Source organism: Martes martes (assembly GCF_963455335.1).
Source record: "Martes martes genome assembly, chromosome: 16".
NCBI classification, from domain to species: Eukaryota; Metazoa; Chordata; class Mammalia; order Carnivora; family Mustelidae; genus Martes; species Martes martes.
In genome coordinates this window covers 54,601,282-54,628,038 of record NC_137904.1, presented here as the reverse complement: position 1 = coordinate 54,628,038, position 26,757 = coordinate 54,601,282, and the positions used below count along the sequence as shown (strand labels likewise).

Below are 26,757 nucleotides of genomic sequence, written 5' to 3'. Positions count from 1 at the left end.
GGTCATTCCAACTTCTCCGTTCTTTCTTGTACATAAGAACAGAACCGGTAGATGGTGTCGGCTATAGATTTTTTCCCCTTTTTAATGTCAGTCTGATATCAGCACCCTTATTTCAGTATCTTACAATTCTCTCATTTGATCTGTAAACAACTGGTAGATTTAACTATGGAGGGAGAATAAAGAATGCCTTCCCACTCTTCCGCCCGGACCGTATCTGTCAACGACTTGCCATAAGCAGAAACACCTAAAAGAGGGAGAGAGTAGTATTTATTTACACTTTACCCTGTTTCAGAAAGGAATACGGTAACAGATGGGCTCGTGCGAGGAGGTGATCGCTTCTTCAGGGACCGGGTGGGAATGTAAGCCATGTGCTCATCCCTGGACTGAAACTACAGAGAGTTTGGCTCAAATAATTTTGTTGATGGATACAAACGAACAGGCTGATGGGGCACCTGGGTGGCTCAGGCGGTTAAGCGTCCAACTCTTTGATTTCGGCTCAAGGTCGTGTGATCGGGCTCGGCGCTGGATGAGGAATCTGCTTAAGATTCTCTCTCTTCCTCTCCTCCTGTCCCTTCCCCTCTCTCAGGAACAGACTGAGATACACCAGCTCGGGAATCTGAGTAGGCTCTTAAGGACCCAAGATATTCCTCACCCAAGGAGATCCTGGGTATCTTCATGCTTGGCCGGGGAAACCAAAGCAGAGCTGGCTAAAAACGCTGACGGTTCTGCCTTTTCTCCCTCCCCTCTTCTCTGCATCGCTGGGGCGCATTAGAGCCCTGACACCAGCCCTGGGCAAGGCCTGGGAGAGAGAGTCTCAACGTGCAAAGAGACTTAAGACATCAAAGACATCTTCTCCTTGCGGGAAGATGACATCCAAAGACGTCAGTGATGGCTCGACATCATAGAGCTAGCGATGACCGGGTCAGAATCAGAATCCAGGTCTCTAACACCCAGTCCGGAGCTCATGCCCCTATTCTACGATGGAAGCAGTTCAAGGATGACCAGAGAGAGCGGGGGAAGGGAGCATGCGGTGATGAGCTTTTAAAAACCCAGCTTACGTCCGGCACTTCACTCACCACGTGACCTCCGGAGTCACTTTTCACCTGACCCTCTCGATATCCTCAACTGTAAAAATGGGGAAATGATACTCATGCCTACCTCACGGGCTGGAGAGGAGAGCCATGAGCTATCACATATGGAAGAGCACAGACATGTCTTACGTAGCTGTTAATTATAATCACTTAGAGAACGAATCTGTACAGTCTCATTAAAAAAAAAAAATAAGTCACTTAAGAAATTCATGAGAAGAACTGGTCAGATTATCTCAGTCCAAGATAATGTGTAATTGACTCTTTTTTTCTATCCCTTCAAAATCCAGAATCAAGATCAATTCTGCCAAGCTACGTATAAAGCCACGGAGAAATATGCTTGGCAGTAGCCAACACAGAGAAAGCCTTTCGGGTCCACCTCCATTGTCACAGGACTTCTCAGTGGTCTCCTCCTTTGGGCTCATCTATGTATTTTGTAAGATTCAAAACTCACTGTTTACTTTCGTCCTCCTGGAGTTCAGATGGTCGCTCGGAACATGTTACTAAGTTAATCAGTTACACGATACATACAGCCTTGTCCAGACATATGGTGGATATAGAGAGAGCTGTGCTGTCTTACCCAGAACAGTGCTAAGGGCTGGGGCTGATGGTGAAAATCCCAATAGATGTGTGGCCCAATTCCTACAATTCCTCTCAATGGGCTTGAGTCAAAGAGCCGGAGGATGCTATTTTAAACACCCTCATGAGGAATGCATGACAAATTCCATTTGTCTAGATGACTACATCTCTGTTCCAACACAGGTGACAGGTAATTCCAGTAATCCCAGCAGACACAACCCTGTCGTCTTCTCCGTTAAAACAAAATAAAGGTAAAATATATTTTGCCTCGGAAAAAGGCTCCCCCGTTGCCACGTAAGCAAACCAAAAGCAGAAGTTACTCTGAGATTCCTACACCTCTCTCTTCTTCATTTCTAACTCAGTTCTTACAAGAGAGATGGCCAGAGAGATAGCTATTTGTGGGGAAAACTGCCTTTGAAAAAGAGAGCAATTGGGGCGCCCGGGTGGCTCAGTGGGTTAAAGCCTCTGCCTTCAGCTCGGGTCATGATCCCAGAGTCCTGGGATCGAGCCCCACATTGGGCTCTCTGCTCGGCAGGGATCCTGCTTCCTCCTCTCTCTCTCTCTGCCTGCCTTCCTGCCTCCTTGTGATCTCTCTCTGTCAAATAAACAAATAAATAATCTTTGGAAAAAAAAAGAGAGAGAGAGCAATGAATTATTCTACCCTAGCAACTGACGATTAGCAACTCATGATTATACTATGACTCCACAAATCATTAAAACGTCTCTGCAAAGAAAGAGTATGAAAGAGAGAGAGAGAGAGAAGTCTTTGGCACAGAGGCTAAAGGAATAAATGACCAAGACAAAAACAAAGTCCCCAAGATGTGAGAGAGAAGGCTCCTGCCTCTCTTCGGACACCAACAAGAAAAATATTTGCAGGAGACACAAAACCCGGCCGAACGACACGGTCAGAATCCACCCTGCCTTCATTTTCGACAGCGCATCAAATCAAAAATCACAGACACGGGCACCAAAATTCCATAATTCACTTACTTGCCCATCCCTGAAAGGGGAGCCCAGTGAGAGGCCGGGAGTGACTCTGATGAGGTTTTCAAGGCGGCAGGCAAGGCTCGCAGAACACCACACTTCAGCAGAAAGAGGCAGCTTTGAATAGACTCCGCCCTCCCAAGCACGGACTGCGGCAAACCTCTCGAGTTTATTGTTCCCAACAGACCGCAACTTCACAAAGAAAGGAGAGTGGGTCCGTTTGGACACCGAGGCGTGACATTCATCGTTAAACCAGGCTTGGAAGAAAATACATCTCTAAAGCAACTCTGGACAGTCCTGCCTTTTCCTGCCTTTCTATAAATGCCTCTTTCATTTCTAAAGAGAAAGTACAACAATACGTGGTCAGTTTCCAGCTGTGTTGATTTCAAAGCAATCTGTTCCCCCAACAAGGCTGCCAACACCTGATGCTAACATTTAACACCACGTTAAAAAACAAAAACAAGGGGCACCTGGGTGGCTCAGTGGGTTAAACCTCTGTCTTCGGCTCAGGTCATGATCTCAGGGTCCTGGGATCGAGCCCCGCATCGGGCTCTCTGCTCAGCAGGGAGCCTGCTTCCCCCTCTCTCTGCCTGCCTCTCTGCCTACTTGTGATCTCTCTCTCTCTCTGTAAAAACAAACAAACAAAAGTATCAGGGGAAGCGATGTAAATAATACAACACCGTGCTCAAGTATGTGAATGGCCCTTTCCCCTGAGAGTCTAAAGCAAATACAAAAAATATATCAGAAAGCAGGCTCCAGGCTGGGTCCCTGGCTAGCAACAACCTTCTCAGAAGGACTGAACACCCGTGTGCTCCTACAGACCTCGACAAGCGTGGCCCCCGGTTGGTGCCATCCGCACAGGCCAAGCCTCATTGGCGTGAGCGAGCGCTTGCAGATCTACATGACATCAGCCCCGTGCCACACCCTGGCTTGTTTTCTCTGAAAACGGAGCCGCACCACACACATATATTTGCAAACTTCATCTTAAAACCAAAGCTGGGTCATGATAATCCTGGCTGGGAGCAAAAATGGCACCGGAAAACAAAAACCTTGCCAAGAGTTAATCAACATTTCCCAGGCCGCAGAAATGTTCGCTAGCTTCAACCATACTGAAAATGATGGGGTCCGCGCGACCTCTTGCTCAGTACCCACGCGGACAGCCTGTGCACAAAGAGCTTCTCTCATGTGTCTTATTACATAAAACAGAAGATGGTGCTCCGGAGCCAACCCAAACAGCAAGAGGATCCCCCAGGGTCCACAGAAGGTGGCATCGTGAGCATAGGCGGATGCCTACCTATTGGTCAGCTTGGCCCAGAGGTGGGGGTGCGAGGGGCGTGACGATGAGGGTTTATGATTATTGACACAGCTTTACAAAAGGCTGGCATGGCTTCCGGCGCCAAATTTATTTTCAAAATCTCTTTCCCAGTGTGAACGGGATTTCCAGCCAAGTCCCTGGCAACCTGGAGGCCTTGGCTGCCCTCTCCTTAATACTCGCATCTAGGCTCAAGTCCCGGGGCAGCTGGCACTGAAATGGGCAAAGGAGTGTTATTCGATGTTATTAAATTGCGATGATCAGATGCAAAGCAACTAACAGGGAGGGGCCGAGAGGAGGGAGTGCAGGAAGGAAGCCGGCTTGACCACAGCAAGGACACAGATGCTCCTGTTCCCCCCAACCACTGGATCTCACCCACCACTGAGACTCCTGCCAACACGCCAACATTCTGCACAATCACATAAAATTTGGAGAAAGAAAGCTGACAAGCTCAGGTTAAGACGTACAGTCATTTGGATTTCAAGGAGGGAGAGGGATTTCCTGGGACCCTGCCTTTTAATTTTTGTGTTGCCTCTGCTTAGAAGCCCTCTTGCAGACAGGAGCCCAGACTTCCATACCCAGCTCTTTTATCCCATGCCCTGCAGAACCCTCCCAGACCTTCCTGAACATTCCTTGTAGGTCACGGTCCACACCTCCAGCTTTCATATTTCAGCATCTCATGCAGAATGTGAACTCAGGGCACTTTACTGAACCTCTGACATTTTAGTGTAAAATGTCCACCCTGCCTCTGTTGATGGGGAGGCAAAAAGGTGCAGCCACTCTGGAAGACAGTACGAATGTTCCTCAAAAACCTAAAAATAGAACTAGCCTACAATCTAGTAATTGCACCATTGGGTATTTACCTAAAGACTACAGAAACATCAATTCAAAAGGATATACCCACCCCTATGTTTATCACAGCATTATTTATAATAGCCAAGTTATGGAAGCAGCCTGACTGTCCATCGGTAGATCAATGGATAAAGAAGACGTGGCGTATATATACACACATAATGGAATACGACCTACCCATATGAAAGAATGAAATCTTGCCATTTGTAACCACGTGGCTGGAGCTAGAGAGTATAATGCGAAGTGAAATAAGTCACAGATTTCCCTCATTTGTGGAATTTAAGAAACAAAATACACAAAGGGGAAAAGAGAGAGAGGTACAAACCAAGAAACGGACCCTTCACTCAAAGAACAAACTGATGGTTTGAAAGTGGGAGAAATCGGTGGTAGGGATAAAGGAGGACACTCGTGATGAGCACTGGGTAATGCATAAAGTCATCGAAACACGGCATTGTACACTTGAAACAATATAACACTGTACGTCAGCTATACTGGAATTAAAATTCTAAAATTTAATAAATTTTTAAAAAACTAACCACTTAAACCATTTTTTTAAATGTCCAATCAGTCTCAAATGGATCTCCATGACTATCCTCCATCTACATTCCTCATACCATGCCTCGCAATCCCACATTCCTTTATGGTTGCCTTTCTGTGGTTACTTCTGCACTGATGACTTGTTTAGCACCTATCTTTCCAATACACGTTCCATCACGGCATCGATTCTGCTCAGTGCCTACAAATCCTAAATGGTTGCTGACCGAATATTTGTTCTTCTCCCAACTATTTTGAACATTAGTATTGAGCCCTTCAAGAAAGAAAGAAACAAAGAAAGAAGAAAGGAAGGGAGGGGGTAAGGAAAGAAAGAGATAGGAGTAAAAATAGCACAAACTTAACACCAATAGACCTCATTTTAAATCCGAGTTATGCCCCTTATGAACATGGTGAGCCTGAAAAACGTTTCTTAAACTGTTTTCACACCCGCTAATGGGAGATGAGAGACTTGGGTCACTGAGAGGATCAGCTGACATAACATGTGTGAAGACATCTAGCAGAGTCTCTCATATGACAGGTGTCCAATAGGTACTAGTTTCTTTTCTCCATTCCATGTTTGTTCTTTTTTTTTTTTTTTTTTTTTTTTTAATATGAGCTAAATAGAATGTTCCCTGTACGGGCAGCTTATATCTTAAGATGTCCTCCTCTCTGTTCTTCCTCTCTTAGGTTGTTTGTGTTAACTACATTTTTCAAACATCTCATCGATTTGGAACCATCTTCTCTTGCTTCCCACAGACCACGGGAATGATTTCGGCTCCCCAGACTCGGGATCTCTAGCAGTGAGGCTTTCGAATCCATATCTTTCTTTATCAAGGACTTCTTTTTTGAAAGAAGTTTTCAGTTCACAGCAAAATTGAAGGGAATGTACAGAGATTTTCCCTAGACCCTCGACCCTCACACATCCATAGCCTCCCCATAATTGACATCCCCCACCAGAGCGGTGCGTTTGTTACAACTGATGAATTTACTGGTGCATCATTTTCACCCCAGAGCCCATAGTTTACATTGGGTTTCATTCCTGCTGTTATACATTCTATGGGTTCGGACAAATGTATACTGAGATATATGACATATACTGACACATACAGACATGTCTGGATATCATTATAACCTCACTGTCCTAAAACTCCTCTGTACTTTGCCTATTCACCGCCCCCCTCCCCAACCCCTAGCAACCACTGATATCTTTCTACCATCTCCATAGTTTTGCCTTCTCCAGAACGTCATATAATTGGAATCATACCGACTGGCTTCTTTCACTCCGTGATATTCCTTTAAAGTTCTTTCATGTCTTTTCACAGCTTAATGGCACATTTCTTCTTAACATTGAATAATATTCCATTGTCTGAGTGTGCCATAGTTCATTAATCCATTCATCTACTGACAGGCATTTTGTTGCTTCCAAGTTTTAGCAACTATGAATAAAGCTCCCAGAAACATCTGTGTGCAGGTAAAGCAACATGTCTCCTTTTTCACCGCTTCTTTCTAGATGATGACAGGGTCACTTCCCGCCCAGTTCCTGGTACTTGCCCCCCCACCCCCACCCCCAATCAGATCTTTGTGGCTAAGAAGAAATTCCAAATGAAGTTCCTCACTAGGCTATCTCTATCTTTGAGCCAAAGCTGTTAATAATTCACCCAAGAAGACACTGCAAGGAGCAAAAAGATCATGAAGCTACAAATTCTTCTTTGAAAGGGTCAGGCGATAAGAAAAACCAGTTCCTATAATATCAGAGTAGATGTGATAAGACACGATAAATACCACATCATGAATACACAGGAGGCTCAAAGCAGGAGAGCAAAATGTAAGAAAAAGAAAAAAAAAGATCTCACAGGGGAAGTGGTATTTTTCAGTGGTCCTTTGATCACTGGTAGAATTTAAGGGTACACGAGGATTGACTGGACTCATAGATCTTCTTTTTCCATATTTAAATGTTTCCATTATAAATTTTTTAAGAATAATGGGTAAGATTTTGACAACCAGAACATGGAAATGCAACTGTGAGATTCTAAGAAGAACAAGGATGAGCTCCCAGGGGTGGTGAGAAGGCCTTATCTACACTCAAAGAACTTGTGAGTTGTCTACTTTAGACAAAGTGAAGGATGGGAGTACAGACAAAGCTGAAAGCATAGAATCAAAGACAGAACGACCATAACTAATAATCTTTAAATTTCGGATTCGAGAAGAAGAGTCCTCTGTTGTTCCATTGAGGAGATCATGTCATGTGATCCACATTTAAAAAAAAAAAATGTAACAAGATGAATCTAATATCTGCAGAATATTTTGAAAGTGTGATACACACACACACACACACACACACACACACATACCCCTTGTATTTTAAGCTTCCAGGTGTTTGCTCATACTTTCCCTGGAATGCTGTCATCCCCTGTCTGGTCAACTTTAACACTAAGTTCAAGCATGTTCTCCTCCAGGGAGCCTCCCATAAAAACACACAGAATAAAGGCTCCTCATCTGTGTGGTCACAGTAGTCAGGACATATCTTCAATGGCCCCCTTCCTAAACAGATTGACTGAACCCATCTGCTCGCTCATGCCTTGCACCCGACTACAAGCTCTTCAAGGCCATCCCCCATGTCCCACCCATGGACAGGGCAGGCTCTACACCCAAGAAGTATGAGGCAGCGACCACAGCCATCTGACTGATGAATACAACACGTACACTTTATGGAGGCAAAACCGCTAAGCTTTGGTAACTTACTGGATTAGAGGTGCAGATGATCAGAAGACAAGCGGTAATGGTAGTAGTAACAGTTGTGGCGGTCACAGTTATAGTAGCAATTTGGCTTTTCCACACTTCCATGAAATTAAGTGAAAGAGGAGAGTCAGGCCCGATGGGGAGGGCAATGGGGAGAAGGCAGATAAGGTGTTCCAAAGCAGACGTGTTAAATATATCATGTTGGGGGGGCTTGTGACAGATTTCAGGCAGATGAATGGAGCATAAAGCAGAGGTGGGAGGAGGAAATGGGCAGATCCAGTGACAAACAGAAGTAGAGAGTTCAATGAGAGGCCCGGAAACAAAAAAGAACAGGAGAATGGAAGGCAGTCAAGGCAAGAACATTCCGACAGAATGAGACGCGAAGGAAGAATCAGTGAAAGACACAAAGAATTGCTACATGTGTCGAAATGGAATCAGCCCACGTGTTCAGAGCAGCACCATCAACTCACCCCAAAATGGTCCTATCTTCAAAGACTGAAAGCACTCCGAGACCCCTCTTACAATGGGATTGAAGCTCTCCCTCTCTCTTTTTTTTTTTTTAGACCAGGTCGACCTGAACTCTGTTTTTTCACGTTAACAATCTGATGCTGACTATGTGTTCTTGAAAGAACGTATAAGCAAATCACGGCCAATGTCCTTGACTTGTGATCTGGGCCCAGAGTGAAGGTGGGAGGCGGGCAGTGGTTAGGTGGGGAATCCCCAGTGTCCGCACTCGTCTTCCTCATTTCTCTGCTGCTTCATTCATGAGTCTTTATTGAAAGGAAATGTACTCACACGGATGTTAAATAAAATACCACTTTAAAATATGGCAACAGGTTGCTAAGAAATTTAGCGATGTGTTTGGACTTTTCAAAATGGTGGACCAAGTTTTGGTTAAGATTTAAAATTAGCACTCCTATTTTAGAGACAAATACTGCAATGCCTCCAAATGAAATAATAGGATTGGTGGGTTTGTTCAAAAGAATATGGTGGAGAGGATTTGGGGGCGGGGAGGGGTGGAGATATAGAGGAAATTAGATTAGCCATGAGTTGGTAACTGTCAAAACTGAGCGATGGATACATGGTGGCTCATTGTACCACGTACCTTTGAATTTGTTTGAAATTTCCCAAAATATAAAGATTTTCTTAAATAGCTACTGAATTACACAAAACTCTCCTTTAGTACTTAAAACAGAGGGATAGTGAGTAAAAGGGTTGAATTTTTTTTTTTTCTTGGGAGAAGTGAATTATTTTTCCCCCCTGGTCCAAGGTTACACTTTTAATAGCACTGTGATCACCTCCCTTCTAGCCAAGGAAAACTACAGAGGAGTAACTCTGATTCAACCAAGCTGCATGAAGACTAAGAGATGCGAAGAAATACAGAGGAGAGTTCTTTGTCTGTATAACCCTTCTTAGGGTTACCAGTGTAGAATCTACCCTGCCTCTCTCCCAATTTCACCCCATTTCTCCTGTTGAGCTATGATCTGCCATGATGTCATTAACCCATGAGGTAAGGTACACCTTAAAAAGAGGCCTCAGAAATTCATCTGCGTAAGAATGTGTTTTATTAGCTTATATAATGCCCTTTTTAAATAAAGACTCTTAGGGAAAAAAATGTGTGTCATCAATAATTAGAAGAGTTGAGGGGCGCCTGCGTGGCTCAGTGGGTTAAAGCCTCTGCCTTCAGCTCAGGTTGTGATCCCAGGTCCTGGGATCGAACCCCGCATCGGGCTCTCTGCTCAGCGGGGAGCCTGCTTCCCCCTCTCTCTCTGTCTGCCTCTCTGCCTACTTGTGATCTCTGTCTGTCAAATAAATAAATAAAATCTTTAAAAATAATAATAATAATAATTAGAAGAGTTGGCTTCTCCTATATAAATGATCAATCTTTGCCTATGGATGATGTGAATGTTTTTTTCGTGTTTCCTTCCTTTGGTTGATGGCTAAAAAGCTTACGGCCAAACTGGGACTCATGTTTATATTCATGACCGCATAGGTATTTTTTGTTTGTGTTTTCAATAACATTTTATTCTGGAACATCTTACATACACGTGAAAGTAAACAAGACAGTTATGATCAATCCACATGAACCCATTCCTAGCTTCAACAAATATCAACTCATGGCCAATTTTGTTTCATCTATAGCCAGCCCATCTTCCAGATATCAAATCATTTCATCCATAAATATTTTATCAAATATCTCCAAAAGAAACTGGCTGTTTTTTAGATAAAGATTCTCTTTATTTATTTATTTGAGGGAGAGAGCAAGTGTGAGTGGGGGGAGGAGAAAGGGCAGAGAGGGAGAGAGAGAACCTTAAGCAGACTCCGTGCTGCCTGCAGAGCCTGACGTGGGGCTCGATCCCACGACCCTGAGATCATGACTGGAGCTGAAACCAAGTGTCAGACACCAACCAACTGAGCCACCCAGCCCCAGAAATTGATTATTAAAATAATAATAATAATAATAATAATAATTACATGCAAACAAATAAGTAATTTCTTCATATCTCAGTACTCAAAATTCTAATGGTCTCATAAATATCTCAAATATTTTAGATTACAATGTGTTTGAGCAGGATCAAAATCAGGTCTGTTCTATGATTGCTTGATAAAGTTTCCTGTATCTCTCTTTATCTATTAGCTCTCTCTCCATTTCTTTCTTTCTGCCCCTCCCTCTACATGAAATTGTTTTGTTGAAGAAATCTGGTCATTTGTTCTATAAAGTTTCCCACTGGATTTTGCCAATCAGATCCCCTACTGATACACACACTCCTCTGTACGTTAGAGCTTGACCAGATTCAAACTTGATTTTTTTGCTTGGCAAGACTCCCTCACAGGTGGTCTCGTTTACTTTTTATTCATGTTAAATTGCTGCATTATACGCATCCTCATGAACTCTCTTAAACTCCTGACGGAAAAAGGAAGAAATAAATAAATAATCCCTCAACAACACTTGGTATTCAACAAAATTTTTCATCTTTGTCAATTTGATAAGTAAACAAGAGTACTTTGTTGTTTTTAATCACATTTTTTTTAAAGATTTTATTTATTTACTTGAGAGAGAATGAGTGAGAGAGAGCATGAGAGAGGAGAAGGTCAGAGGGAGAAGCAGACTCCCCAAGGAGCTGGGAGCCCAATGCGGGACTCGATCCTGGAAGTCCGGGATCATGACCTGAGCCGAAGGCAGTCGTTCAACCAACTGAGCCACCCAGGCGCCCTTTAATCACATTTTTAAAAATATTTAATAAAGCTGAGTATTTTTATATGTCTACTGATACCTGTATTTTTCTATGAATTGCCTGTTCAAAATATTAGCTCATTTTATATTATTATTATTATATTATTATTTTATTATTTTATTTTATTTGAAGAGAAGACATGGTAGTTTGTGTTTGGTAGTTTGTGTTGTAATATGCACACACACGCACACGCACACACACATCTGGGGTTATTTCCCTTTTGGATTATACAAATTAAAAATTCTACATTCCTTTATGGCCTCTGCATTTTTATAAAGCAGGAACATCGTTTCCTCTTCTCCAAATGGCTAGATAGTTGTCCCAATACCACCTGTTAATCTGTCCATTTGTTCCTCCACCAATTTTATACACCATTTTTTTAAGACAAGGGTAGGGAGGGACAGAGGAAGGGAGAGAGAGGGAATTCCAAGCAGGCTCCACAGCGAGCACAAGAGCCAGACATGGGACTCAATCCCAGGATCCTGAGATCAGGACCTGAGCCAAAATCAAGAGTCAGACACCTAACCAGCTGGGTCAGCCAGGTGCCCCATACACGTATTTAATACATATACCTCTTCTATAAGTTCATTGGCTTTCCATATCAAAAAATAATTAAATATGACAGTCATTGCAGACATCTTCACTTGATTCTGACTTTAAGAAACCTCTTTCAGGGGCGTCTGGCTGGAGCGTGTGACTCTTGATCTCAGGGTTGTAAGTTCAAGCCCCACATTGGGCGTGGAACGTTCTTAAAATAAAACTTAAAAAGTTTATAAAACAAGAAAAAGAAAACTTTCTAGGCTTACGCCTTAAAAGAATGATGCTGAGTTTAGATTCAGTCTGGTGGAAGAAGTATGAGACTATGCACATTTTAGTGAGTGAAGTACGCTAATAATGGTTCCCAAGATGTGCCCATATCCTAATCCTTGGCACCTGTGCACCATTACCATGGTAACAATTTTGCAGACGTGATTAAACTAAGGATCTTGTGATAAGGAGATTATCCTGGATTAATCACCTGGGCCCTACGTGTCATCAGAAGTGCCCTTATAACAAATACGGAAGGGGAGGTTAGACTCACCCAGAGATGATGGAGGCCAAGCCTGGGAGAAAGGAGCCACGGGCTGAGGGGTGCTGAGGAACGTGTCAGCTCCCAGCAGCTACATGAGGCAAGGAAAGGATTCTCCCCCCAGAGTCTCTGGAGGGGGCCTGGCCCGCCCACACCTTGATTTCATACTTTTGGCCTTCCAAGTGTGAACAGAATAAATTTCTACTGTTTTAAGCAACCAAGTTTGCACTAATTTGTTACAGCAACTACAAGTAACTAATACAGTGAATTATTAGAAATGGACACTGAGGGGCGCCTGAGTGGCTCGGTCAACTGGGTGTTGGACTTCTGGTTTCAGCTCAAATCCTGATCTCAGGGTCCGGGGACTGAGCTCCACATCAGGCTCTGTGCTGAGCATGGAGTCTGCTTAAGATTCTTTCTCCTCTCCCTCTGTCCCTCCCCTGGCTCATACTTGCGCTCTCGCGCTCTCTCTCAAATAAATTAAATTTAAAAAAAAAAAAAAGAAAGAAAGAAATGGATATTGAATTTTATCAATTTATCTCTCAAAACGTATCCAATGTCTCTCCTACCACACCCACGCTGCTCTCTACCAAGTACATGTCTCACTTTTCCCTTTCTCTTACCCCTTCGTTTCCTTCTCAACTGTTTCTGCCGCTGACCTCCAAAGCATCCTGCGATCCTACAATGTCACTGGAGATAGAAACACCTAGAAGGTCTTAACCTGACAATAAAAGGGGTCAAAACAAGCAACACTAAGATGTTAACTGCAAACTTAGAAGAAACGGGGATGGGGAGATGGAACCACCCTCCTCCTCAGTGGGTGCCCTTTACTGGAACAAAGAAGGAGTAGATTTGACCTCCTTCCAATTCTTTCTAACTCAATGACATCTCAGAGGAAAACTAAGAAATGTAGTTCTTTCCCCCGGCCTGTGGCACATTCTGGAATCCCTCATGCCCCACCCTCACCCCCACCCCCCACCCCCCGCCAACAAGAAGCCATGGCCGAAGCAGTATCAAAATCCTATGGCAGGATCCTTCACCTCGACCCTTCAACCCTCCAGCCTGAGAGAGCTCAGTCGAACCCTCTGCACCAGGCTTGTTTCTGCAAGATCTCATCACCTTCTTTCCCGGGAGGCTGGGGGGTCCTGAGGGTCGTGTTTTGCAAACCACAGCCTGGCCAAAGACCGTGATGGGCTCTGTCTTTTGGTCTGCCCCGTCCGTCCTCTCGTGGCTTTAGCGCATCTCCCACTGGTGACCCTCCAGGTGAGAGGTTCCTAAGGGTCCAATAGCTTCCAAAAGACCAATAGCTTCGAGAAAACCACAGCGTTTAAATGTGATTTTTCTGAGAAAAGAATGCTAATCTACAAAAGCCAACAACTTAATTTCAAATCAGAGTTCTTTATGCTAATCTACTCATACAGCAATCCTAATGATTTCAGATCCTATGGGGCCCTGAAGGGAAAATTCCGCAGTCCCATAGAAAGACGGAGGCTCTCTGTTTTTTTACTCCTGGATAAACCTCTGTCACCATAATTAACAAGTATTGCTTCGGGCAGTGCTATGAGTCAGGCTGTCAAAAGCAGTGGAGTTCTCTAGTCTTGGGTAGTAAGTCCAGAAATCTTTCCAGACAGTCACCTTGAAACATGTACATCAGTTAATCTCCAAGACTCAGCACCACCCCCCAAAAAAAGTAAAAATTCTTTACTGCACAGGGGGAATGTTCCACCTACCTATGTGATCAGAAATGTGAGTCAAATGGGGGAGGGGGTGGGCAGGCCCTGGGTAACTTAGTCGGTAGAGCGTCTGCCTTCAGCTCAGGTCATGATCCCAGGGTCCTGAGATCGAGCCCTGCATCAGGCTCTCTGCTCAGCGGGGGAGTCTGCTTCTCCCTCTCCCTCTGTGCCTCCCCCCAGCTTGTATTTGCACCCTCTCTCTTTCTCTCTCTCTCTCTCAAATAAGTAAATAAAACCTTTAAAAAGGAAAATAAATAAATAAATACGCCCAGGGATGTCTCATACACACCGTTGCCTCTGGGTCTCCTTAAGCTGGCTTTAATGGCTCACCAAAACACTCTGAAGAGATGACTTTAAATGATCCCTAGAGGCACTGATTTTACAAAACTAAGTCAGAGATTCTTACTGGACTGACTTCATTTGACTATTACTGATGTCAATTCTCACAAGCCTTGATTATTGGAGTGCAGTGAGAAGGACTGGGGGGTGCGCTGGTCCAACCACGTTATAGAAGGCGCGGTTGGAAACCCCCTCGCCGTGACCCTGGGAGGAGGAGGCCGAGCGGAAAGGGACTAAGGGTAGCGCTCACCGGCGGTAAAACCTTGAGAAGATATTCATCCGAGCCCCAACGTTAAAATGGGAGTATTAGCATCGACCTTGTTGCAATAACATGAGCTAAGCACGACAGGCAGCGCCAGTGGATAAAAACATGTTGGATACGAGGATGCTAAAAATTGCCAGGTCAGGCTACGCGGCTAGTTTTGGCAGGTGCTTCCTTATTAACAAGTAGCTGCTGGTGAGAATAATAAAAGCAACGAATCCTTACTGAGAAGTTCCTACCCGCGAGGTAGGAGGCTCAGCTTTGCACTTATTTTTTAAGATTTTATTTATTTATTTGACAGACAGAGATCACAAGGAGGCAGAGAGGCAGGCGGGGAGGGGGGGGGGGAAGCAGGCTCCCCGCTGAGCAGAGAGCCCGATGTAGGACTCGATCCCAGGACCCTGAGATCATGACCCGAGCCAAAGACAGAGGCTTAACCCACTGAGCCACCCAGGCGCCCCTGCACATAAACTCTTAATGTAATGATCACTACAACTGCATGGGATAAATATTACTGCCTCTATTTCGAGGCCCCTGTCCAGATACATGGAGCTTTACAGACCTCAGAAGCTAGCTTTCCCATATAATATAACAGTATTCAGTCCTTTGATCACAATTACTTCTCATCCCAGGCCTAGCTCTATTAGCTTGTAGAAGGATTACTGCTGACCTGCGTCCGGGCTATGCACAAAATCTGGGCTCCAGAAGTAAAAGTTCTGGGTCAAATCCTCCATGCAGCCTGTGTAACCCCTATGCCTGGAGGTCTCGAGATAACGAACACAGGTTATAAAGCTGTTTACCGGGAACTACTGTGACATGACCTGAGGTCTATCAGGAGATCAAGACTCAACTGAAAATCTATATATATTGCCATGAACTTTGTCCAAAACATTTCACCGAACCTTTCTGGACTTTGGTTCCCCTGATTCTAACATGGAAAACATTCCATCAATAAAACTAGCTGATTTTCTCATTACATGGTATTTGGAAGAGCGCGCCACCCACTTCATCCTTGATGTCACCAAGTTTTCTACTGGGTGATAGCTCTGGGGTATGTTTGTAAACTAGCACCGCTTCCCTAAGGGCTTCTGATAAAATTGATAAGCCTATCTCCTACCTGACATAAATTACTCCAGCAGGAGGGTAATGGTCAAGTGACTATTTGAAACTGGTCACTGTGGCTTCTGTTTGCAAAATGCTGACTTGGTGACACTTGGCCTGTGGGGTGACACTCCCTTCTCAATACAAAGAAATAGGGAGTGGGGACCATTACTGGATTCCTCGATGGGCTCATCCTGATGGTAATCTCAGCTGGATGTTTCCCCCATTTTAGAGAAGATTTGCCAGTCCTGGTCTGGACTAAAACCTCAAGATCACTGAGACCCTTAAATCTGACTCTAGGCTAGAAGCCTTTACTCAAAGTAAAATAAATACACAAAACTGAATACATCCCAATGACTACAGCTTGGAGACATTTTCTGTGAAGGAAGGACCCCTGGAGTGCCTGGGTGGCTCAGATGGTTAAGAGTCTGCCTTCACCTCAAGTCATGATCTCTGGTCCTGGGATCAAGCCCCATGTCCCACATCAGGCTCCCAGCTCAGTGGGGAGCCTGCTTCTCCCTTTCCCTCTGCCTCTCCCCCTGCTTGTGCGCTCTCTCTCTCTCTCTCTCTCTCAAATGAATAAATAAAAAAAAAAAAAAGAACTCATGGTTTGTTGACTAAGGTAAGGACCATACTTGTTCTCCAGGAAACTGCCCGTTCCTCCAGTACCTAACAAATAAACCAACCAACTAACGAGGCCTTACACCTAAGCACATTCTCACTGCATCTGGCCACGTATGTAACCAGTATTAGAGCCCACCTGGGATTGTTGGGTCTCTAGCTCAATACCTGGGAAAACCATTTGGCAAATCTGCTTCCCACCTCACTAAAACCTCATATCTCTCTCCCATCCCTAACTGCTCTAGGTAGGAGATGCCCTAGACTTCATGCTGGCACAGGACTCCCAACTTTTTAACCTTAATCTCTTCATCAGAAGGACACACCAATGAAAACGGGAAAATACACAGACTTTGCAAAAAAAAAAAAAAAAGTTAACTGTGGGGAGGGGAAAAAAAACCCACACAGTATATTGAGGAAGAAATAAAGATCTAAGGAAAGTTTTGGAGTTTGGGGTTTTTGTGCATTTGTTACTGCTTTCTAAATAGGATGGGAAATTTGAGCAGCTGTCTAGCTGAGAAAAGATGCCAATGAGGAAAGGGACAAAGAGGCCAGGGAAATGCACAGACACGATGGGCCAGAATTCCCAGCGGACAGTGTGGGATCGATGGCACAGTGGAGAAGCCTAGACCCAGAGAAAGGAGTGGAGGGTCTCTCTTTAGGAAAAGAAGGAAGAAAGGCATAAAAAGTGACAACAAAGAGAAAATTCAATGGGAAGGGAAGTTGAGAGAGGCACTCCGTATTGACGTAAAACAGGGTGTTCTGCCAAGATTTCCCATGGGGTCCTCGGAAGCACGGAGCCAAGAAACATTAGAAACAGCCAGAATAGGTCAGCAAAGGAGTTCCTGTAGTTTCAAATGAAACTTTACCACACGCTCCTGCAGTATATAAGCTCCTGAGGAAGTAGCTAATGAGAAACATACGGGAAAATTCCAAAAGGCAACTCAGCGATGTCAAACGAAAGTAGGTGTGACCTAAAACTTCCTTCTCTCCTCCAAGAACCTCCTCCATTCCAGACCTGCTCATCATAAAACGTGGAAACGCACGAGTCAGAAGTGGTTCTCAGCTCAAGAACTACCCATGAGTCTCAGAGGTCACACGTGTGAGGACGGGATGCCTTTCCTTCTTCCAGAAAATTCAGGGACTTTGCTACCAAAGAGCTTGACTGCCTCATCTCCAGAGTTGCAAAGCTCAAGGTCTAAAATTCGGATCCATGACACCACCTCTGCCCTCCAGGTTTCATTACAACAGCTTTATTGAGTTAGAATTCACCCGCAATTTGTCTACTCAGATTGTACGAATCACTGTTTTTTTTTCTTTATTTTTTATTTATTTATTTGACAGACAGAGATGACAAGTAGGCAGAGAGGCAGGCAGAGAGAGGGGGCATGGAAACAGGCTCCCCACTGAGCAGACAGCCCGATGCGGGGCTCGATCCCAGGACCCTGAGATCATGACCTGAGCCAAAGGCAGAGGCTTAACCCACTGAGCCACCCAGGCGCCCCCAAATCAATGGTTTTGAGCATACTCGCGGGGTTGTACAAATGCCACCATCACCAATTTCATAACATTTTTGTCACCCACAAAACAAACATCATACCGATTATCCATCCCAGTTTCTTTTTCTCGAATATCATCCCTCCCATTGGTCTTAGGCAATCACCAGCCTAAACTCTGTCCTTGTACGTTTTCCTATTCTTGACGCTTCTTAGGCGGCATCATACAACACATCCTGTCCTCCTTCTGTGCCAAAGACTCTGTTCTCTGAAGTTAAATGCGTTACTACTTCTCCCAATTGTCTCAAGCTCCAAGAGCTGCGGGGCCAAAAGTTTTGCTCTCTGCAAAGCTGAAACTAGGACCGTCCCAGGGGGTAAGGCTGTGCAATGAGTCCTGCTCTCCCTGTGTGCCAAGTTGCAAACAGGTTGGGGCTGGTGGGAAGAACGGAATGTCCCATGACAAAGAGGAGGGGTGCAGAGGGGGCAGGCAGCAGGACGAGCTGGCAAGGTGTTTCACGTGCTGGGGAACGAAAGTTAAAGAGCCCGAGGGAGCAGAGAGGAGAGACGCAAAATCCTGGGAAACGACACGAAGTTTTGAGAGGCCTTTGCCTTCGACAATATAAGCCTCGTGAATGGCCGGACTGGCTTTTAAAAACTCTCTTGTGTTTGTTAAATTTTATAAACAAGTAAGAAAACATTCAACCCAGGAATATCAGGTTAACTCCCCAAATCCTCCTGTTTTGGGGGAAGAACAAAGAGCCAAGCGTGTGTGCAGCCAAAGGGATATTATAGAAAGTAAAAGCCACATTCCCCGGGCTTAGCTCCCCAAATATGACCACAGTAAGTCAAAACCTGCTACATAAAGCTCCAAGAAACTGTTCAAATTCCATGATGGTACCGAAATTCTCTTGTATTTCAGACTTCCTGGAGAAAGTAGGCCATTAACTGGGGCTCAGCCCTTTCTTTACATATAAAATGGCTATGGGATTAGCTCTCTTCCCAAACGGAATGCAACCTGTTCTAGATATCCCCTCGGAGGCTGGCATCACTGACAACACCAGGCTTCCCTCGGAGTATTTACATGACCACATTATCCGTCAGTGAATTAAACCCTTTTACAAGCACAAGCTAAAACAGAGCCTGCCCTGACCTTGGGAGAAAACAGGAGGCACATGCATTCGACGTGTATCTCAGCTTAGAACCCTTCCCAGAGTCTTGATACTCAGAGCTTAAGAAAATCCCACTCTGGGGCGCCTGGGGGACTCAGTCAGTTAAGGGTCTGCCTTCGGGTCAGGTCATGATCTCAGGGGTCCTGGGATCGAGTCTGGCATCTGGATCCCTGCTCAGCGGGGAGTCTGCTTTGCCCTCTCCCTCTGCCCCTCCCCCCCAACTGCTCTTGTGCACTCTCCCTCTCTCTCACTCTCTATCTCAAATAAATAAATAAAAAATCTTTAAAAGGTAGAAGAAGAAGAAGAAGAAGAAGAAGAAGAAGAAGAAGAAGAAAAAGAAGAAAAGAAAGAAAGAAAGAAAGAAAGAAAGAAAGAAAGAAAGAAAACTCCCCTTGGTGGTAGCTGGGTAGCAGGCTGACGGATGACTCTTGGCTGGTGCTCACATAACAGGGGCGAATGTCTAACCTAAGGAACCTAAGGGGCCACAGAGGCTAACAATGCCACCAAAAAAGGGAACTGAGGAGATGAACATATAGCACTTTCATTCACTCATTCATTCATCCTCTCCCCAAATATTTACTCAGTACCTACGATGCATCAGCACTGAGCTGTTCCCTGAACCTAAGACAGTAATCAGAGCTACCCCCCATCCCCCAAACCCTCTCCGGTCCATCCCCACCCTCCAGTATGTCTTTTCTGGAATAATTAAGCTGCACTGCAATATTCCCACAGGCTGCAGGATGGACAGGGCAATGGTTCCTTCCTACGTGGCCCAAATGAGCCTGGGTGGTAGGAACAGGAGAAAGTCAGGTGGCCCCTGCAGTCAATTCCCAATCTTTCAGAGCGCATGCCCAAGTGGGGGAACGGCAGACAGAGAGAGAGGCAGGCTCCTGGCTAAGCAAGGAACCTGACACAGGGCTCGATCCCAGGACCCTGAGATCCTCACCTGACCCAAAGGCAGATGCTTTGACTCACTGAGCCACCCAGGCTTCCCCAGTTCCCAATCTTTGAGGAAATTTGTCTAGACCTCCTTCCTAACTACCAGCCAAGTATAATTCAAATTACTCAAGTTGGCATCCAAGAGCCTCCCCTACCTGTAGCATCTACTACTTCCACCTCTAAGAAGTAATTAAGAGACAGCCGAACAGGGGTGCCTGGGTGAAAGCAACTGCCTTCGGCTGAGGGCCTGATCCCAGGGTCCCGGGATGAGTCCCGCCACCAGGCTCCTTGCTCAGCAGCGAGCCTGCTTCTCCTTCTCCCTCTGCCCCTCCTGCTTGCTCTCTCGATCTCTCTCTCTCTCTCTCTGGCAAATAAATAAATAAGACCTTTAAAAAAGAGAGAGAGCCGAACAGAATTTCTTTCTCTTTCCTTGAACACACCTAACCTTGGTCTTGACTCTGTCCCTGGCCGTGCTTCTCCTTCCCCCTGCGCGGTGCACACACACAGTCCTCTGTCTCGTAAGAGCTCTTCCGCCTGCATTTCTGGTTCAATAACTTCCTCCTAGATCCTCATCCCTCACCTCCCGTCTCCTTCCCTTGCCCTCTACCCATAAGACTAGAAAGCGATCCGTGCCCGTACTGCTCTGGAAAGTCCAGTGGGTGGGTCGCTAACATTTATTCCAGGCCCAAAGCAAGGAATTCAGCAGACACCATCCTCCGCTAACCCTTCCGAATGCAAAACGGGTCGTCGTTCCTCCTGTGCAGATGAGAAGCTGAACTTCGGGACGGTCGGGTAAATGACGTCGGTATCCCAATCATGTCAGTATCCCAGCTTGGTAAAATGGAGCAAGGTGTGCTGTGCTCAAATCCTGAACTGTCCTCCCTCAACCATTTGGAGTGCAACGGGGGACAACTCTTGTACCCCACTCCCAGCTCTCGCTGCCCCACCTCCCTCTCCCTCCCGTGATCTGGCTTCCCGATCCAGGTTCTGGGCAGCCTTAAAACAGTGCCCCATCCCGGGCTGCCCCGGATCTCCTCTCCCATCTCTGGATTCCTACTCCAGGAGCCCTCCGGCTGATGGAAGCTGCTGGACCTGCTGACACCCAGAACCTGGGGTCAGAGCGTGTGGGGCCACCCGTGATCAGTGCACAATGACGGACAGGAGCCGATGGATAAGCCCTTTCATCCCACGGGCACACAGTTCTGAGACACATTTCATGAGGCTCTTAGAAGATCCGCTGAGATTAAACTAGAGTTGCTCCGAGCAGTGACAGCCACACCAGCTTTCCCTCTCTCCCTGTCTCATCTACCTTGCCCATCTCACTTACTGAGGTCGCACTGACAAACAAGTCTCTTACACACAGGCCTCTATCTTGAGCTCTGCGTTCGGAGCCCACAGCAGAGATGTGAGCCAAGGCAGACGAGGGCTCAGCGGCAGGGTTAGCCGCCCTGCCCCTCTGGCCGCGGCAATCAGAGACCCACTGGTGCCTGGGGCAATCTTAGAAGAGTGCATGTCTCACCTGTGCATTCCGGAACCTTCCTCTTCTCAGTTACTGCACAGCCTGCACCGTGCACCCGGGACACCAGGCACTCAGGAAAGGCGTGGCTCGGGTGGCACGGACGGAGGCTGTGCCCGGGCCCGGCACTACGGGCTTCCTCTTACCAAGGCCCAAGCCCTTCCTACTGCTAAATGTCCAACCGAGCGACAGCAGAGCTAGAGGCCAACCCCTAGAGCGCCCGCCAGGCTATCCGCCAGCCCTTCGGTGGACGGTCACTTCTAGCAGCCTGCTTCCAGCCTAGAGGAGAGGAGGAGATAACAACTCGTGTTTCCTGGAATTCATGCCTACCGACTCCAGAGTCGGGTTTCCTTCTGTGCAAGCACACTATGCACGGACCTAAGAAGGCCTAACGTAGCAGCATGGTTTCCCTCCCGATGCTGTTACAGACCGAGGGACTGATTTATGTCAAAGGAGGGGCAACGATGAGTGTATGACCGCAGAACCCACTAGTTGGATCCCAAACCTCACTGTTCAAAAGCAGTCAGCTTAACTGAACCGTGACGTGGCCTGTTAGAGGCTTGGGCCGTAGCTTAATTAGGGCGCAGACACAACCACCTGCGCTTCCCGTAGCACCTTGACCCATGCCCCACCCCTCGAATTTCTGTAAGGAGGCTTGCTTCCTTTCAGAGCAGGCAATGGTGCTGAGATCTGAGTACTAGGCATGCTCGCTGTTACTCAAGCATCGTTTCTTCTTGGCCCTTCCGCCAGCCAGAGGTGGAAAACCGAGACATGTATGTACACACATACTCCTGGACAGTAAAAGCGCAACCACGTGCACATCTGCACACAAACATACAGGTGTACGCCCAGATGTGTATTTTGGAAATCATGACTTCATACCAACAGGGCCAATTCCAACCCAGCCCCACGGGGTTCTTTTTGCCTTTTCTCATTGGCTCAGTCCGACAACTCATCCGAAAGAGCGTTAAGATAGCTCTCTCCCTGCTACTGCAGGTTTTTCTTTTAAGAGTGATCACATTTGGGGGCGTCTGGGTGGCTCAGTCGGTTAAGTGGCTGCCTTCAGCTCAGGTCATGATCTCGGGGTCCTGGGGTCGTGTCCCACATCGGGCTCCCTGCTCAGCAGGGGGACTGCTTCCCCTCTGCCTGCCGCTCCCCCTGCTTGTGCTCTCTCTCTCACTCTCTGACAAATAAATAAGTAAAATCTTTTAAAAGAGAGAGAGAGAGAGTGATCAAATTTTGACACAAATTTTCCCCAGCAGAAATACACTCCTGCTGTATTTGCCAGCAAAGTCTCACAAATGGTGCCAGAACAGATCTCTGGCAAAGGCATGGGACCACCATAGCTGGCTTAGACCAATCACCCTCCCTACCACCTCCACTCCTGGGACTGGGCTCAGCGCCTCCCCTCACGGGCACGGTCACATGGAAAAGGGTGAGATACCTCAAGAATATAGAGTTTCTGGTTAGCAGAAGGAAGGAGGCTGTGGAATGTGGATATCCAGGAGGAAACCAGCTGTATCCACTACATTAACCTATAATCCATACAGTAGATTGGGCGACATAAATCCTCTGAAATTATATGCAAAATGTCTTCGTGAGTGCACATGCACAGTTCCCCAGGGAGAGGATCCTCCATCATCGTAATTTCTCAGAGGGTTCAGGCGCACAAGAAAAGTTTAAAACCACTTCATTTTAAACTGGCACAGTCCTTCACCTTAAATTTACAGAGCACAAGAGATCTCTAGCAACTTAAGCCCTAATTCAGAAAATGCCAGGGTTTCTCCAATCTCATTTATCACATTCCTGCTCCTAGGGTAGAAATCAGAAAACTGCACCGCCTTTGTCAAAATACAAACGCTTGTCTCAATTTGAGTCCCCCTTAAGCCTGTTCCTGGAGACTGACTTCAGGCTTCCAGGACAATTAAGAGGCACTAAATCTTCTTCGAATTAGACATGCTGTCTTGAAACTCTCATTCTTCTAAAGAAAACGGGGACTAAGCGGGCATCTCCAAAGAAATAAAGGGAGCCGAAGTGCAAGTTGCCGTGAAAAGAAGAAAATCCTGTGGTTTAGGAAAAGCCAAAGAGCAAATGTCGAGGCAGTTGGTCAGTGTCAGCCTGTTCTCGGGATTTTATCCCACTGGCCCCAAGGGCAGCGTTCGGAGTCCAAGAAGTATGACCACCATCTGGGACAGCTGTGGTCATAGAAAGGGCTTCCCCCGGCCAGAGCTGTAATCCTGGAGGATTCTTTCAACAGTTGCACTGGTCGGAAAAGGCGGGACACAAAGGCATCTCCTGCAGCCCCTGCGGGATAGGGAGGGGGACGGAGCATTAAAAAGCCCGTGCCCTGGGGTGCGGCTCTTAAATTTTGGCCAGGCAGACAACTGCTGTGCAGAGACGAAGTCACGGAATCCAGACTGGACTCAGCAGCCTTGGGGACAGGGTGACCCTACAAAATGATCATCCCAAATGGGACACTTGTGAGAATGAAAGAGGACACCATTAATGAATAAAAGCGAGGCAAGAGGTGTGAAGAAGGGAGGAGCGGACAAAGCCCGCGCAGCCGGCCCTTTGTAAAGCTCTGCTCTGCCCTCCCCTCCGTCCCCCCTGCATGAGCCTTACACCATGCTCAGCATCACACAGAATAAAAATAAAATTAAAATAAAATAGCATAGGGGCGCCTGGGTGACTCCGTTGGTTAAGTGGCTGCCTTCGGCTCGGGCCATGATCTCCAGGTCCTTGGATCGAGCCCCTCATCGGGCTCCCGGCTCAGCAGGGAGTCTACTTCTCTCTCTCCCTCTGCCCCTCTGCCCAGCTTGTGCATGCTCTTTCTCAAATAAATAAATAAAATCTCTTAAAAATTAAAAAAATAAACCATCAGACACCACACCGTGTTCTCCTGGCCCATGAGGAACCATCCATCTCTCTCCATTCTAACGCTACTCCATCTCCAAAATAACCATCTTGGTGGCCCAAAAACCAAACTTCACGGACCTTCGCTCTGAGCTAGGGCATTAGGACCCTTTGCAGGTGTTGGTTTTTCCATCTTTGATTCAGGATATATCCCAGTGACTCACTGGACTATTTTGGTCTTGGGAATGAAGTTGCCTTCAGAAAATCTTGCTGCAGTCACACATACCAGGGCAGACGGGAGGCTCTCCTAACAGAGGCTCGAACATCTGCCTGAGGTTGGGGAATCAAACAGATCTGATCAGGTCCTCACTGCAAATATCTGGAGCCCTGAGGATATTTTTACACTTTAAGTCATCTCCAAACACTCTCCTGGATCAATAAGCCTGTATGTTCATTAACCTTCATTTCTAGTTCACATGACTTTAAAAAAAAAAAAAAAATTCAAATCTGGATTTCCTGGGTTTCTTGCTCTCTTCATCATGGGCCGAAAAAAAAAAAAAAAAAAGTAAAGAAAAGAAATTGTAAACAATGCCTTACCCCCAATGCTTAACTAATAAAAATTACTCATTAAAATAACTACCATAGATTTTCTAAGTTCAAAAGCAGAAAATATTTATTAGAAAAATTAGACAATAGGAAAGGTATGAGTAAGAAAATTGAAGTCACCCAAATTCCACCACCCAGGCTACACCCTTGTTAATAGGGGGGCATTACTTTGTGGTCATTTCTGTACATTTCTGTACACAGACAGATCTGTAAGTATATACTTATACAGATTTAGTATTTTCCCATAAAATTAAGACCATGCCATGTGCGTGTTCGTGTGTGTGTGTGTGTGTGTGTGTGATTTTTAACATTGTCTCCATCCCGTGGCATTTCACTGTGGCTATCTTCTGCAGACATTAATCGTATTTTTGTAACTCTTTCCTCAGCTGCAAAATACTGCATTCAAAGAGCCACAGATACTGGCTGCAAAGACGAGGGTTTACTCGTGATTGGGATGTGACCGACTGTGCGGCCAGCAAGCCTCAGACGCACGTGCAAAACATGTTTGGCTCTTCGCAAAGGACAAGATGACGAATGACGTGCTCAGTCACCTGGTTTCGCAGAACTTGAAATCAATCCACTTAGAACACCACCGGCCCCCGGCATGGATCAGGAGCTTAAAATCACGGTTGCCTCAGAATACTCTTCTCGAAAGGCTGTCCGAAGAACAGAAGGACGCGCGCTAGAGCGGAAGCTCTGCCAGCTCCGACAGCCTCTGAAGAAAGGCATCCTTTCAAAACCCGACAAAATCGTGCACGCATCTGTACGCTTCCTACGGGCTTGGTGCTGCACCAGGTCATGGTGACGCCGAAGCGGTCGAGCCCATAATCTCTCTCTGGAGGACTTCAAAGCCGACAGGATGATGCAGGGAGGAAGCTGGTCCTCGGAAGGCATGGCCTGCCGGGACCGGGCGGTGCAGGGCGGGCAAAGTAGTCCAAACAGGCCAATGAGATGGAGGACAGTGGACCACGTACACTAAATAGATTGATTTTTCCATCTTACTCTGATACTGTTTGATGTACATTTGCTCAATTTACCTGCTATGAGACTGAGTTTAAGAAATACTTCAGCTACTTAAGCTCAAATATTTGAGCTATTTATTTATGTATTTGAGAGAGAGAGAGAGCACGCACAAGCAGGAGGAGGGGCACAGAGAGAGAGGGAGCAGACTCCCCCAGTGAGCAGCGAGCCCGACGTGGGACTCGATCCCAGGACGCTGCTGGGATCATGACCCGAGCTGAAGTCAGACGACACTTAACCAACTGAGCCACCCAGGCGCTCGTCATTGAGCTTTTTATCCACGTAGGCACTGAGCCAGGTGCTACGGATACAAAGATGAAAGAGACATGCCTCCGCCCTCCATGAACTCATATTTTAGTACGGATCACAGACGTACAACAAATAATTGTATCAGGAGTTAACAGCCGCACAAGCAGGGAGCTCTGAGAGGGACCCAACTGCTAACCACCCTGGGGGCGGGTGTGTCTCGAGGCTGCTTCCGGGAGCCTGGGCGGTGGGAAGGGCAGGGGGTAAGGTAAAGCTGGAAGAGGCAGAGCATTCCAGTAAAAAAAAAAGTGAGCAAACAAGAAGTCAAAAGCAGAGAGGTGTGGTGTGTCCAGAGGGTTCTAAAGAATGGGTGAGGCTACAGCGTAAAATCGGAAACAAAGTGCCAGGAAGTGAAGACAGAGGTGAGTGGGGAGAGCCCGTGGAGGGTCTGAAGCACCCAAACGGC

At 46.2% G+C, this 26,757-nt stretch overlaps 1 protein-coding gene across 1 annotated transcript in view; it reads right to left on the bottom strand.

Annotated features, from left to right (window-relative positions):
- Positions 1 to 26,757, bottom strand: part of MAP2K6 (mitogen-activated protein kinase kinase 6) — a 119,694-nt gene that overhangs the window by 43,731 nt on the left and 49,206 nt on the right. The window lies entirely within an intron of this gene.